The sequence below is a fragment of the Mauremys mutica genome, chromosome 9 (genome assembly GCF_020497125.1).
Source record: "Mauremys mutica isolate MM-2020 ecotype Southern chromosome 9, ASM2049712v1, whole genome shotgun sequence".
Taxonomy (NCBI): Eukaryota; Metazoa; Chordata; order Testudines; family Geoemydidae; genus Mauremys; species Mauremys mutica.
Window position 1 is genome coordinate 56,609,988 of NC_059080.1, and position 16,462 is coordinate 56,626,449.

Genomic DNA, 16,462 nt, shown 5'->3' on the forward strand with positions numbered 1-16,462 from the left:
AAAAGCACTGCCTTCACCGTGCTCATCAGAACGACCAGTTGTCAACAGCTAAGAAAAATACTTTCAACAACATTCGCAGGACCGTACAGAGCAAGCTTTGTAAGATGCAGGACTCCTGGTTGAGTGCCAAAGCAGACGAAATCCAGAAGTTTGCTGATAGAAACGATGCCAAACGGTTCTACGAAGCCCTTAGATCCTTGTACGGACCTCGACCTTCAGGGAGTTCCCCTCTACTGGACTTAGATGGTGTAACTCTCATTACTGAGAAGACTCTGATTCTACAGCGCTGGGCTGAGCATTTCCAATCCGTACTGAACCGCCCATCTTCCATCAATAATGAGGCAATTGACAGAATGCCCCAGGCGGATATTCATTACAGCCTGGACGTTCCACCATCAGAGACTGAAACCCTACAGGCCATCAGTCAGCTGTCTAGTGGCAAGGCCTCAGGATCTGATGCGATTCCAGCGGAAATCTATAAGGATGGTGGTGCAATGCTTGTTGACAAACTCACTCAGCTGTTCCAGTCCTTCTGGAATCAAGGGTCCATTCCTCAGGAACTGAAAGATACGTCCATCGTACACCTCTACAAGAGGAAAGGAAATCAAAAAGTCTGTGATAATTATAGAGGAATATCACTGCTTTCTAGCGCAGGTAAGATCCTTGCACGAGTGTTGCTGAATCGCCTGATTGACCACCTGGAACAGGGTTTACTACCCGAGACACAGTGCGGCTTCCGCAAAGAGCGTGGCACTGTGGACATGATCTTCGCAGTTCGGCAGCTCCAAGAGAAGTGTCAAGAGCAGAATCGTGAACTGTATACCATCTTCGTGGATCTTACCAAGGCTTTTGACACTGTCAGTCGCGAAGGTCTGTGGCGCATCATGTCGAAGTTTGGGTGCCCTGACAGATTCATCCTGATGGTACGTCAGTTCCACGACGGCATGATGGCTCGTGTTCTGGACAACGGAGAAGCTTCAAAGGCCTTTCCCGTCACAAACGGCGTCAAGCAGGGGTGTTTTGGCACCGATCCTGTTCAGCATAATGTTTTCAGCTATGCTGTCAGACGCCTTTCAGAACAGTTCCTTGGGAATCAGCCTGAGATACAGGACTGATGGGAAACTGTTCAACCTGCGAAGACTCCAGGCTGTCACCAAAATAAAGGAGACTGTGCTAAGAGACCTTCTTTTTGCTGATGATTGTGCCCTGAATGCTGGATCAGAGCAGGAAATGCAAGCTAGCATGGATAAATTCGCAGCAGCATGCGATAACTTCGGCCTCCTCATCAACATAAAGAAAACCGAAGTGATGCACCAGCCAGCTCCGAAAGCCCAACACCAAGAGCCCACCATCATAGTGAAGGGACAAAAGCTGCAAGCAGTGGACCAATTTACATACCTTGGCAGCACCCTTTCTCGCGCAGTGACAATTGACATCGAGGTCAACTGCAGAATCGCTAAGGCAAGTTCTGCATTTGGCAGACTGTTGACCAACGTGTGGGACCGCCGTGGAATAAGCCTTGCTACAAAGCTTAAAGTCTACCGAGCAGTAGTGCTAACTACCCTGATGTATGCCAGTGAGACTTGGACTGTATACAGGAGGCACGCTAGGCAACTGAACCACTTCCACATGACTTGCCTCCGCAGACTTCTGAGGATCCGGTGGCAGGATAAGGTGCCAGATACAGAAGTCCTCTCCAGAGCAGGCCTGCCGTCAGTTTACACTCTGCTTATGAAAGTCCAGACACGCTGGGCAGGCCATGTTGTAAGGATACCAGACCACCGCATCCCCAAACAGCTCTTTTATGGTGAGCTGTCTCAAGGAAAGCGATCGCACGGGGGAGAAAAGAAGCGATACAAAGACACGCTGAAAGCCTCTCTTAAGTCCCTGGATATTGACATCACCTCCTGGGAAACTCTGGCACAAGACCGACATGGCGTACGCTGATCCACCAAGGCTGCCAGACATCTGAAGCCAGAAGGATAACTATAGCACAAGAGAAGCGAGCACTCCGTAAAGCCAGAGCTGTAATTGTTGTAACAGTGGTGCCCACACATGTCTGCCCGACATGTGGCAGAACATTTCGTGCCCGTATTGGCCTTATCAGCCACCTGCGGACGCACTGTGGACAGCTCACAACCTGCTAAATGTCAAGGTCTTCTTCGAAAACGATGGACGAACATACATATACATACATACAATGAGGATAGCACATTTAATGATAGACTGTGATTATCATAGTGCCTGCTGGGTAGATACGCTAATTTCAGACACCCTTGCTTAGTGTGTAGGTGAAGTCTGGCAAACTGAGTCAGAGAGGTGCTTTAGGCCATGTGTCACAGAAGTCTGTGGCAAGTTCTCACTGATGTCTTTGGGTGAACTTGAAGTTGGCTGATGAGATTCACTGTCTTATGAAATCTTTCTTTTGGGAAGTAACCTCTCATTAAGTTGGAATCTATCACTGCTCTTATGAACTCTATGCTCTGAGTCAATGTCTGTTTCTTTCTCTTGACTTTGGTGACTAGGATGAAAAAGAGCCCTATGGTTACTTGGATCAAGTGATCACCTGTTGGTGTGATTTTCCTTGAATCACTCAGTCATCAAGGTCTGAGTGCACATGAATACTGGTCTCCTTAGATGCGCTGCCATGATTTCCGAGCACTTGGTGAATATCCTCAGTGTTGTGGAAAGATTAAGGGGCAGGAAACTTCACTGGTTGCAAGATATTCCTAGGAATCTGAGGTATTTCCTGTGGGTTGGATGAATGGATAAATGAAAATAGGCCATCTTGAAGGCTGACAACAGTAAACCAATCTGGAGGATCTAACAAAGAAATTATGGAGGCCAGTCACAATTTTGAACGTGAAACAACAGATGAATTTGTTGAGACCTAGAAGGTCCAGAATAAGACACGAACCCCTTTCTTCTCTGAGGTGAAAAAATAATGCAAATAAACCTCCTGCCCCTGAAATCTAAGGGCACCTTCTTCACATCTCTAAGTTGTAGAAGGGAATTCACTTCTTGTGTTAATAGTATCATGTGAAAAGGGTCCATGAAAAAAGATGACAAAGGGGGATAAGGAGTAGGAAGTGACTGGAATTGGACAGAATACCCCTTGTTTACAATTTCCAGGATCCACTGATCTCAGGTGATCAGAGTCCAGGCTGCCTAAAAACAAAAGAGGAAGATGCCAAAGGTTTGAGTAGAGGAGCAGAGACCCTCGAGAGCGAGAGGCCACTGGCATCAAACCTGCTGCCCAGCTGAAGAGCCAGAGTGTGCAGCAGTGGAGGAAGAGACTGAGGGTTTTCCCTGGTGGAAACTGTTTTTTCCTTGGTGGCTCTGAGGTCCTCTGGGGCTGGTAATAGTTCAGGCAGAGGGATGTTGCCTGAAGCCCGTCTGTTGACTTGTTTGCTTCCTTCTTGGAGCTGGGACTTATAGGCCTGAGTCCTTTAAAGAATGGAGGGCCTGATCAGTCTTTGAATTAAAAAGCTCACTCCCTTCAAAGGGAAGGCCATCTATTGTTATTTGTACCTTCTTGGGTAACCTAGATGCTTCTGGCAGGATAATCTTCTCATTGCCACAGATGTGGCCATGCCATGATGCATGCCACTGTATCGGACAAATCAAGTGCTGCTTGAATGGAAGTGCAGGTTATCAGCTGCTCTTCATTCAATATAGATTTAACTCTTCCCTATATTTCATAGGAAGCCTGTTCATAAATTGAGACAACTTGTTCTAGTGCAAGTAATTGTATTTTGTGAGCAGCACTTGCTAATTAGCTACTTGCTTCTGGAAGCTATTGAAAAGTTATTTGCTCTCTTCATGGACTGTAGTCCATTGGTTATGTTTGATCAGGGAACTTTTGAGGGTATCTCTCCTGAGGCCCATCATTTTTGACTCAGACTCTTGTCAGTCTTAATTGCTTAAAGCAAATGTGACCTAGCTGTGGTGCCATTGACTGGCTTTCCCAAAGACTTGTTTACCACATTAAACAGATCCATCTCTCTTCTCTTTCTCAAAACTGGAGTGTTTGCCAATTTGTTCCTTAATTGTTAGTATGTCAGATTTTACATAGATTTTTTTTCTAGTAAAATTTTTCACAATTAAAATGCTCATCTGTGCCGAAAAAGAAAATCCCATGGTCTCATTAACTTGTGTATTGTGAGAACACACATTCAAACAAAATTGATAAGTAAATTAGTTGGTGCAATTTTTGTAAACAGTACCATCTTGTGACATACTGAAATTCCAAAAGTCAAAGCAGAAGTGTTTCAACCAAATTGTAGTCCTCCATCAGAGTTGGCAGTTTGAAGTGAATGAGACTTATGCTAAGTCACTTAGATGTTTTAGGAAAACCCCTTAGGTGCCTAAATATGACAGGAGCACAATTTTGGGCTCCTTTTTATTCTGAAAATGTTGGTGTATGTGTACAAAGTTCACTAACTTTTCATTGTTAAAACTGAAGTAATTTTTTAATTTACCATTTTTGCTTCTGCTCTGGCATGTACATAACTTCAAGCATATGAGTAGTCCCATTGAAATCAGTGGGATTATTCATGTGAGTTAAGTTACATATCTGCAAAATCAAGGCTGTAGTTTTCAATATTTTATGTTTTGCCTAAAGCAGTTTTGTAAAGAGACATTACCAGTCACGTCATCTTTTACAAAAAACATCATTTCATTTAGTTTATTAAACATTTTAATCTAAAATTGTAGTAAACAAGTTTTGAAGTTAGTATTACAAAAAGCACTGATATTAAAATACCTTGATTTAAGCTGTTCCACCCTGCTCATAACTGTTGAGCTAAACTAACACAATTGACCAGTGCCTGTCTGGCAATGCACAAGGTGTAAACATTTAGGAAATATTTAATCCAATATTCCTTGCTTTCATCAGCCCACTATTATATTTTAATTAAGCAAAATTATACAAGAAATATTTTTTTCCTCTAGAAAATAAGACCTCATTCTCCTTTATATTAGCTGCATCCCTATTCCCTCTGTCGATGACTTAATGGCTAGGCCCTCAAAGATCTGCTTCCCACTACTTGCTGGCCCATCCCTTGGCTGCTAATGTGTTAGGTGGAGCCATGCTGACTCTCAGCACTGCTCCTGTTGTGATCAACAGAAGTAAAACCCCTTTAAACAGCCAGGGGAGGCTACAGGTGATTTAGGGGTTAGGGTGTGTGTAGGACCACTGCCTTGGAGAGTAGTCATATGGTGACTAACTTATTGTGGAAAGGGTAAAATCACTGGTATAAGCAGTGCTGTCAAGGCAAGGTCCTTTTCCAAAAGACTCCAGATGAAGTTAAGTCTAAAATCACTCATCTTCTGGACAGGAAACTCAAGGGAGCCTTGTATAGGAAGATTTTTTAAAAAATCTTCCACCAGTGGGAGCCACTAGTACTTTGACCATTGTTTAAACCTGTTCTGAGCAGGGTTAGATGACATGGTGAAAATGTCAGTGGCCAACTGTGCCCTGTCTACACTTGTGCTCCCACCACTACTGCCATTGACTGAGCAGCATCAGGGTATGTCTACACTACAAGACTATTTCGAATCAACTTAATTCGAATTTGCGGAATCGACCTTATGAAGTCGAAGTTGTGTATCCACACTAAATACACTAGTTCGACTGTGTGAGTCCACAGTAACGGGGCCAGTGTCGACTTTGGAAGCGGTGCACTGTGGGAAGCTATCCCACAGTTCTCGCACTCCCCGCTGCCCATTGGAATTCTGGGATTTCCCCCCAATGCATGCTGGGGAGAAAAATGTGTCGAGGGTGGTTTTGGGTAACTGTCATCATTGAACCGTCAATCACGCCCTCCCTCCCTCCCTGAAAGCGCCTGCGGGCAATCTGTTCGTGCACTTTTCTGCTCAGTGACAGCGCGGGCGCCACAGCACTTTGAGCACGGATCCCGCTGCAGTTATGGCCGTTGTCAACTCCTCGCACCTTATCGTCCACCTTTTCCACAGTCAGCTGCTGAGAAATAGGGCTACATTTCAATGGTGCTGCGAGCACTGGTGGACCATGGGGGACGTTTTACCAACATCAACGTCGGGTGGCCAGGCAAAGTTCATGACGTGCGTGTTTTCAGGAACTGTGGTCTGTTTAGACGCCTGCAGGAAGGTAGTTTCTTCCCGGACCACAAAATAAGTCTTGGGGATGTGCAGATGCCTATAGTGATCGTCGGGGACCCAGCCTACCCGCTAATGCCCTGGCTCGTGAAGCTCTGTGCAGGCGCCTTGCACAGTGACAAGGAACTCTTCAAGTACCAGCGAGCAGTGAGCAGCGTGACCTGTGACTGTTCAGTTTCTTTACAGAGAAGCTGAACCTGCCCCTGTTTCTTTACCAAGTGACTGTTGACTAGCATCTGCAGTTACATACCCCGCCCACCCCGCTTCCCCAACTTCCAACACACGTTTAAAAATAAAATACATGTTCCACTGTAACTTTACAAAGGTTTCTTTATTGATGACTTTGCGTTACAGGGTTGAAACCGGGACACGGACTGTGCTGGGTAGGCTGTGCAGTGATGTAAAGACCGCCTGTAAACTCGAGGAATGACAGGCTCCTGCTCCCAGAGCGGTCTGCAGTGCCGGACTGGATGTTTCAACGGAGCCTGCCATCCCTCCTTTTTGGGACTCTGTGTGCGGGGGCTATGTGGCCTTTTGGCGGGGGAGGACGGATACAGATTCCTCTGCTGCGTGGCTCTGTGGTCCAGGACAGGGACCGTTGCATGAGATCTGTAACCCCCCTCCCCCGCTACAAAGTCACGTACCCCCCCACCCACACAGAACCTGCAAACCACCTCCCATACCGACCAGGGTGCGTACTGACAGCAGTGTGTGTGTGACCTGCTGCTGATCCTGCCCCCATGTCTGTACCCTGGTAAAGGTGATTGTCCTGTCAAATTACCAACCCCCTTCCCTCCCTTCAAACACAGTCTCCTCTAAAAGAACATGACGGAAACAGTAATTAACAGAAAAGTATTTTTTATTATCAACTAGACAGTTAGGGGATGAAACTGGGATGGGGGCTTGGGTGAGGCGGGAAGGAAAGGACTTCTCAAAATGTAGGGTATGAGAGCTTTTGGGTACTTGAGCACTCTGCTGGGGTGCAGTGACAGTTTACACGGCCTCTGGCGCCCCTCCTTCTGGTTATTTTGGGTGAGGGGGGTATGGGACTTTGTGGCGGGGAAGGGCGGTTGCAGATACACTGCAGGGGGGCTCTGTCCTCCTGCCTGAGGTCCTGCATAACATGCACAAGGCGCAGGAGCATGTCCGTTTGCTCCCTCATTAGTCCAAGCAGCGTTTGAGTCGCCTGCTTGTCTTCCTCACGCCACCTCTCCTCCCGTTCGCTGTGTGAGCGCTGGTACAGAGAGAGGGTCTCCCTCCACTGGCTCTGCTGGTCCGCCTCGTCTCGGGAGCACCCCATAAGTTCAGCGAACATCTCGTCCCCTGTCTTTTTCTTTCGCCGCCTAATCTTTGCCAGCCTCTGTGAGGGGGATGCTGTGGCAGGTCTGGAGACAGTCGAAGCTGTGTGATGGGAAAAAGGGAGTGAATTCCTTGCAAAGATAAATTTTTGAGAACAATGAACACAGTCTAGTCTGTCTCTGTGAATTCTGGGTTGAGATCCCAGTGCCTGATGGGGCAAAAACCATTTTCGCGGGTGGTTCTGGGTAAATGTCGTCAGTCATCCCTTCCTCCAGGAAAGCTACAGCAGACAATCATTTCAAGCCAGTTTTCCCTGGATTGCCCTGGCAGACGCCACAGCGTGGAAACCATGGAGCCTGTTTTGCCTTTTGTGCCTGTCACCGTATGTGTACTAGATGCCGCTGACAGAGGCGGTCCAGCAGCGCTACACAGCAGCATGCTTTTGCTTTTGCATGACAGCAGAGATGGTTACCAGCCATACTGTACCATCTACCATACCATAAATTGGTAATAAGATGGGCATGGTTACCAGTCCTTTTGCACTGCACCATTTGCTGCTGTCATAAGTGCCCCTGGCTGCTCTTAGCCAGGGGCGCAAAAGCCAAAATTGGGAATGCTCCCTGAGTCAATCCCTCCTTTTTGGTATCTAAAAATAGAATCAGTCCTGCCTAGAATATGGGCAAGTGTACTAGAGAACCACTGTATCAGAGAACCAGAGAGCACAGCTGCTCTGTGTCAGATCCTGCATAGATTATGAGCTGTATGCTATTCACAGGGGGTGCTCCTGCAACAACCCCACCTGTTCATTCCATTCTTCCCCAGCCTTCCTGGGCTACCGTAGCATTGTCCCCCCACTTGTGTGATGAAGTAATAAAGAATGCAGGAATAAGACTCAGTGACTTGTTAGTGAGAAATGAGTGGAAGGCAGCCTCCAGTTGCTATGATAGTCCAGATAGGACATTAAGGAGTGTGGAGGAGAGGAGCCCAGCATCCTGCTGCTAGTCCAGGGGCAATTGAATCTTTTCTTTACACATGAAGGGTGGGGGCTGATGAAGCTCAGCCCCCTGTTGCTATGATGACGATGGTTATCAGCCATACTGTACCATCTACCAGGAAAAATTAGGGCCAGGCGCCCTTGATCGACCTAACGGATGGTAGTCTGCATGGTTACCAGTCCTTTTGAACGGCCCCATGTGCCAATAGGCTGATGATGACGATGGATATCAGTCTTATTGTACCATCAGCCATCCATAGCGTGGGGGGAGCAAGGATGTTGGTGTTGAGTGCTGCACCATCGCGTCTATCTGCAGCATTCATTAAAGATAGGGTGACATGTAAAAGAGTCAAGAGAGGATTGTTTTCCCTTTCACTTCTGGGGGTGGGTGGGGGGCTGCGTAAATTGCCGAGCTATGCCCTGACCCACCGCGGACACTGTTTTTGACCCTAGAAGCATTTGGAGCTCAGCCAAGAATGCAAATCCTTTTCGGAGACAGCAGGAACTGTGGGATACCTTGCGTCCTCAGTCGCCCCTCCCTCCATGAGCGTCCATTTGATTCTTTGGGTTTCCGTTACGCTCGTCACGCAGCAGCGTGCTGAGTCTCTGCTATGCCGTCTGTCCGGAGATTTTTTAAAAATACTTTGGACCAGGCGTAACATTACAGTAATTCCCCTAATTAGATGCAGGAGTCTCCGAGCGAGATCACCCTGAGGACGGTCACTGAAGGAGATAGAGAGCGCATGCTGCGTGAAAGCCAGCACAAACCAGGGCCCTATGCAGCCGTGCTCGGGGAGGCAATGCTCCCTGAGTACCCCATGAAAGCCTCGCGCGGAAAAGTGTGCTACCACGGAGCACCCAATAAGGCAGCTCTCCCCAGGAACCTCCTGCGGAGGCTTTTCAATTACCTCCAGGAGAGCTTCGTGGAGATCTCCCAGGAGGATTTCTGTTCTATCCCCATATATAGAGAGACCTCCTTTTCACATACTTCAGATTCCTGTTATATTAAGAATAAAAGTTTACATGGTTAAAGCACTTACCGACTGCTCCTTCCCCTGATTCAGGATCCGGGTTAATGGCCGGGGACGGTTGGTAGGGGATCTCCGTGACGGTGATGAAGAGATCCTGGCTGTCGGGGAAAGCAGTGTTGTAAGCGCTGTCGCCTGCCTCGTCCTCCACAAACCCTTCCTCATCTTCCCCGTCCGCGAACATCGCCGAGGAACTGGCCGTCGACACTGTCCCATTGTCAGAGTCCATGGTCACTGGTGGGGCAGTGGTGGCAGGCTCCGTAGCGTCCGTTTGCCGCTTTGATTTTTTGGTAGCCTTGTCTGGGGTCCTTGATTTTCACGCGGCGCTGCGTTGCATCCCGGCTGTATCCTCTGTCTCTCATGGCTTTGGAGACCTTCTCGTAGGTCTTTGCATTCCGTTTTTTGGAGCGCAGCTCCGAAAGCACAGACTCCTCGCCCCACACACCGATCAGATCCAAGAGTTCCCGGTCAGTCTATGCTGGGTCCCTCTTTCTAGTCAGAGATTACATGAACTCCTCTGCTGGAGAGCTCTGCATCGCTGCCAGTGCTGCTGAGCTCGCCCCAATGTCCAACCACGAAATGAGATTCTAACTGTCCAGACAGGAAAAGGAATTCAAATTTTCCCGGGACTTTTCCTGTATGGCTGCTCAGAGCATCCAAGCTCGGACTGCTGTCCAGAGCGTCAACAGAGTGGTGCAGTGTGGGATAGCTCCCGGAGCTAGTAAGTTCGATTTGCATCCACACCTAGCCTAATTCGACATAGCCATGTTGAATTTAGCGCTACTCCCCTCGTCGGGGTGGAGTACCGAATTCGAACTAAAGAGCCCTCTAGGTCGAATTAAATGGCTTCCTGGTGTGGACGGGTGCACAGTTAATTCGAATTAACGCTGCTAAATTCGAATTAAAGTCCTAGTGTGGACCAGGCCTCAGTGTTAGTATGGTGGTGGGGGATTTTAACTAAAAAGCTCTGTGTACACACAGACTAGAAGGAGGAGGAACTTACATGAGTTTATTTAAATTGATTGATCAAGGGAGCATCTTATGTATGGGTTCTTACTCTTTTGTGAAGAAGAGTGTTTATGTTTATACATATGATTTAGGGGAGTAAATCTGACTTTTAACCCTTTTGGTATTGTAAGCATTGAATTGCAAACCTCCAGTGGTAGGATGTATTCAAGAGTAACATGATTTCTCTTCTGTGCCTGCTCAAGTTTAGTTTGCAGGATGTTAAAGGGTCCCAAAATACCATTTGGACACTGCATAGCAGCATCATGTTGTGAGTCTGTCTTGCGCAATAAGCAGTTAAAGATGACTGGCTCCCCTCAGTAACTGATGTTTAAAACTGATGTCCTATATTATGTGTTTGCCTTCTCTGTCTCTCTTTTGGTGACAGATCATGATCATGATGAGGGTCTCTCACTCAGAACTCCCAGTGAAAATGAGAGTTGCAGATGCTCGCCATCTCTTGAAATCAAACCTCTGTTAGTGTTTTATGAGCTGTTGGGTGGATATCAAGTATTGTCAATCACAGGTGAAGTGCTTGGTATCTCTAAATATAAAACAAGTTCATTTTATAATAACCAAACAGAGACAGATAAGATTCATGTACCATCAGAACATCTTTACAGCTCATGGTTTATGATAGTTCTTTTTCTTTTCAAAGTCTGTCCTATAGGTTCCTAACTCCACTGATCCAGTAAAGAAGGCTGTACTCTGCTTCCCTAAGCCAGGGTGGCACGAAAAGGATGGGTCATTGACAGCTTTTTGTTAATAAAAGATTCCTGCCTCTCTCTTCCCCTCCCTTGGATATGTAATAGCACATTCAAATTAGTTTAGCAGTTCAAAAGGCTGTAATGTACATAATAACAACCTATTAAAAGTCAGACTGGTAGGAGTGTTTGCTTACCAAGAGCCAAATTCATACCTAGTGTATATCTGCTGTAGTTCCTGTAGTTACACTATGGATGAATTTGGCCCCACGGACAGTCTTGTAATTTGTAATAGTCTTGTATTCTGCTTGCTTGACCATAATGGAAGTCCTAGGAGAAATCTAATAAGATACTAAAATGTATTTTAATTTTTCCAAGTAAAATTTCAGAAAAATGCTAACTTTTGCAGAGGAATATCTTTAAAATGCTCCCTTCTTGAAATGTTGCTTGACAGTTTCACTTTTAGGTGGTTTCTCTGACTAAAAGCACATTCCCACAAACTAGATTTCTCCCATCTCAGACACAGGTCACTTCTGAACTCTCAGAGTAAAATACAAAGAGTTGTTCACATGATCTAACTGACTTCTGCCAAGAAAAGCCATTGGAACAAGGCACAGCTGCTTCTGCAACAGAGCTGCAAGCTCCTATTGTGACAGCTTGGGTTGCAACTCTTTCTCTCTTGCACTATTCTAGCCACTATTAATAGCAAGAAGCCAAGAGAATGGAAATACAAGTTGTCAGAGACCAGAACCTTACAACTTTTCTATAGTCAGATACTCTCTCAGACCAGTCTCCTGAGGGTTGTCTCTCTCTCTCCAACAGAAGTTGGTATAATGAAAGACATTGCCTCTCCCACCTTGTCTCTCCAGTCTCCTGAGGTTCATTTTACAATGAAGCTCATCCTAAATTCTAAGGTTTTTTTTGTTGAATATATTTAATGTGTTATTTTTATGTGAATTCAAAACAAGTTTGAGAAATGCACTTTTCAACTTATTGGCTCAAAAAAAAAGAAGAGAGACATTTGTGTTAACTATTACATCAGCCATGGCCAGTGTTCAGTGCACAATGTCGAGTATTTATTCACCTGAAAGCTCAGAGGTAAAGTCAAATGCATTTGGCTGAAATCGCCTGATTAGAGAATGGTTTTCTCAGCTAAAAATGGTCACTCCTTTATTGATGTCGCATAACAGCTAATGATAGTTTTTAGGTTGCATCAAGTACTAATATTGTTGTTTAAGGCTATAAATAAAGTAATATTTTTAGCCGAAAAAGCCTTACCCTGAGTGCCTGTTGGTTTTCCATCTGGAAATACGATTACATTCGAGATCTAACAAGTTAATTAAATCGTCGTACCTCAATGTCTTTTCCCCCAGCCTTAAGCAGCTGTAGTAATCTCCTTTCAGCGCCCCTCCCTACAAAGGCACCTCTTCCCAAACCATCCAGTGACCTGATGCACTAGAAGTAACTACTATGAGACTTACACTGAGTTTGATTACTGATAATACTTGCCCATGGGACTATGTTGAATAAAAGTACACTAACATCACTGAACCATCTTTTAACCAAATAGGACACTATCCAATTGGGTTCATGAATACAGTAAAATTAAAAAGTGCAGCCAAAATCTAAAATGACCTGGAAAGGATAGAGCTGTAGGAAATAAAAGATTTGGTGTTAATAAATGGTAAGCACTATACATTCAGAAAGGAAACAAACAGAAACTGTACAGACTGAGGGAATATAACCAACCAGTTGTGCTCAGAGCATTAAGGAGACTGGATGAAAATAAACTCACTTTATTACTGTCATCATACTAACCTTTTCACGTAAGAAAATGTTTAATTTGCTACAGGGACAGCATGGAGTGAGGATCAATACATTATTATAAGTAAGTGGTTCATGTGGGAAAAAATGAGAACCAGTGCTTAAGAGCAATGAAGTTTGAGTCTGAAACAGAAGTACGAGTTTTGTAAAATAAATGGAACCCTGAAGGACTTGTATAGCCAGGGTCGCCATATTCTTGTCCTACATATCTAACAGTTCTACATTAAAATTTAATGCAAGATATCCCTTTATCTTTCTGAATGAAAAAGTTTTTTTTTTTTTTGTAAGTAAGATTTTATGCTAGCTGGAGACTTCCTAGAATACAAACAACTTTTTGGATTTTTTTTTTTAAACAGATTACAAGGACATTTCACAAGTGGTAATTTGGGGAGTTGTAGCCTCTTCCACAAGGGGAACAGAAGCAACAAGTCTTTTCCCTTTCTGAATCTTGTTTTGTAAATGCTTTTGGGGGGGGGGGGAGGGGAGGGGAGGAAAGGGGAGAAAATCTTTACAGTCGTCTATCTGGCACTTCATCAAAACTAGCTTTTAATGTGCTCCTTTTTAGGGGCCCTGGCTTGTAGGGTTGCAATTTCTGGATAAATGTAGCATGGGTGATACCTGCTGTGGTATAGTGGGGTTTCCGTTAGGGTGACTGAGTTTACTTGATATGTGGCTTAAATCTTCCTATATCTCACCATTGAATCCCATGTAGTAGTTGAGTGCTGTTGCTTTGATCCCACTTGGAAATCATAGAAGGGACCTCCGTAGGTCATGTAGTCCAGTCCCCTCCACTCAAGGCAGGCCTAAGTATTATCTAGACCAGGGGTCGGCAACCTACAACATGCGTGCCAAACATGGCACGCAAGTCGATTTTGAGTGGCACGCAGCTGCCTGCCATGGTCCCGGCCCGCAGCCCCACTCAGCCCCCCGGCCCCCCGCTCTCTCCTGCAGGGACAGGAGGCACAAGCTTGGTCCTGCGGCAGCCAACCTTCCCCCCTCCCCGGCTTCTTCCCCCAGCGTGGTGCTTTCCTGCACCTCCTCCTCTTCTTCTCTGCACCAATCATCTGATAGCTCTTGCCATGGGGAGGGGGAAGAGTGGCAGCCTGCGCGCAGCTCCGTAAAGGACACAGAGAGAGGTAGGGATTGAGCCTTGGGGAAGGGGGTGGAACAGGGCATATCTCTTCCAGCCCCTTGCTGTGAGCCGCTCAGGGCAGGGGGCTGGGAGCACCCCTACGAGCCGAGCACTCCAGCTCTCTGCCCTGACCCCCCCCCACACTCAGCCTTCTGCCCTGACCCTTGAACCCCCCCACACACCCAGCCTTCTGCCCTGAACCCCCCACACCCCAACACACACCCAGCCCTCTGCCCTGCACCCCCACAGCCCCATCCCTCTGCCCTGACCCCGGGATCCCCCCCACACCCAGCCTTCTGCACTGAACCCCCACCCCAGCCCTCTGCCCTGACCTCTGAACACCCCCCCCCCAGGTCTGGGGTCCCAGCCGCAGGCCCTGCTCAGCCCACTGCCGGCCTAGGTGAACAGAACCCCAGGCTGGCAGCGAGCTGAGCAGGCTGGCGGCGTAAGATCAGCATTTTAATTTAATTTTAAATGATGCTTCTTAAACATTTTGAAAACCTTGTTTACTTTACATACAACAATAGTTTAGTTATATAATATAGACTTATAGAAAGAGACCTTCTAAAAACGTTAAAATGTATTACTGGCACGCAAAACCTTAAATTAGAGTGAATAAATGAAGACTCAGCATACCACTTCTGAAAGGTTGCTGACCCCTGATCTAGACCATCCCTGACAGGTGTTTGTCTAACCTGCTCTTAAAAACCTCCAATGACGAGGATTCCACAACCACTAGGCAACTTGTTCAAGTACTTAACTACCCTGACAGTTAGAAAGCTTTTCCTAATGTCCAACCTAAACCTCCCTTGCTGCAATTTAAACCCATTGCTTCTTGTCCTATTCTCAAAGATTAAGGAGAATTTTCACCCTTCTCCTTGTAACAACCTTTTATGTACTTGAAAACTGTTATCATGTCTACCCTGTCTTCTCTTCTCCAATCTAAACAAACCCATTTTTTTCAACCTTTCCTCACAGATCATGCTTTCTAGACCTTTAATAATTTTTGTTGCTCTCCTCTGGACTTTTTCCAATTTGTCCACATCTTTCCTGAAATATGGTGCATAGAACCTGACACACTACTCCAATTGAAGCCTTATCAGCATGGAGTATAGTGGAAGAATTACTTCTCACGTCTTGTCTACAACAGTCCTGCTGATACATTCCAGAAAGATGATTGTTGCAAAAAAAGCCACCCCCCCCCCAAAAAAAACAGTGTTACACTGTTGACTCATATTTAGCTTGTGATCCACTATGACCCCCAGATCCCTTTCTGCAGTACTCCTTCCTAGGGAGTCATTTCCCATTTTGTATGTGTGCAATTGATTGTTCCTTCCTTAGTGGTGTACTGTGCATTTGTTGTTATTGAATTTAATTCTATTTACTTCAGACAATTTATCCAGTTTGTCCAGATCATTTTGAATTTTAATCCTATCCTCCAAAATACTTGCAACCCCTCGAGCTTGGTATTGTCTTCAAACTTTAAGTGTACTCTATATACTGTTATCTCAATCATTTATGAAGATATTGAACAGAATTGGACCCATGACCCCACTTGATATGCCCTTCCAGCTTGACTCTGAACCATCGATAACTTCTCTCTAGGAATGGTTTTCCAACTAATTATGCACCTACTTTATAGCAGCTCTATCTAGGCTACATTTCCCTAATTAGTTTGAGGAGATCATGTGAGACAGTATCAAAAGCCTTATTGAAATCAAGATATACCACATCTACTGCTTCCCCCCCATCCACAAGGCTTGTTACCCTGTCAAACAAAGCTATTAGGTTAGTTTGACATGATTTGTTCTTGATAAATGCATGTTGACTGTTACTTATCACCTTATCTTCTAGGTCTTTACAAATTGATTGCTTGATTATTTGCTCCATTATCTTTCTGGGTTCTTAAATTAAGCTGACTGATCTGTAAATTCCCAGATTGTCATTATAGATCGGCACTATATTTACCTGCTTGCAGGCCCCTGGACTCTCTCTCATCTTGCATGAGTTTTCAAAGATAATAGCCAATGGCTCAGATATTTCCTCAGTCAACCCCTTGAATATTCTAAGATGTATTTCATCAGGCCCTGAACACTGATCAAGTTGCACTTACAGCCTGAACACCTTGACAGGGTGGTTGCTGCAGACGAAGTGGTGGTTGGCTACATGTCAGAGGGTTGAAGGAGGCTAGGCTCTATGGTGGATTAAGGTCATTACAGGCCAGGGGAAGGAGGACATGGGGCAGTTGAGAGCAGAAGAGTGAGACAGGCAGGGAGTGGAGGCTGTGGGGAGGTATCTGCCCAGTCTCCTCATTCGACATGGAGCTGGGTGCAGAGTG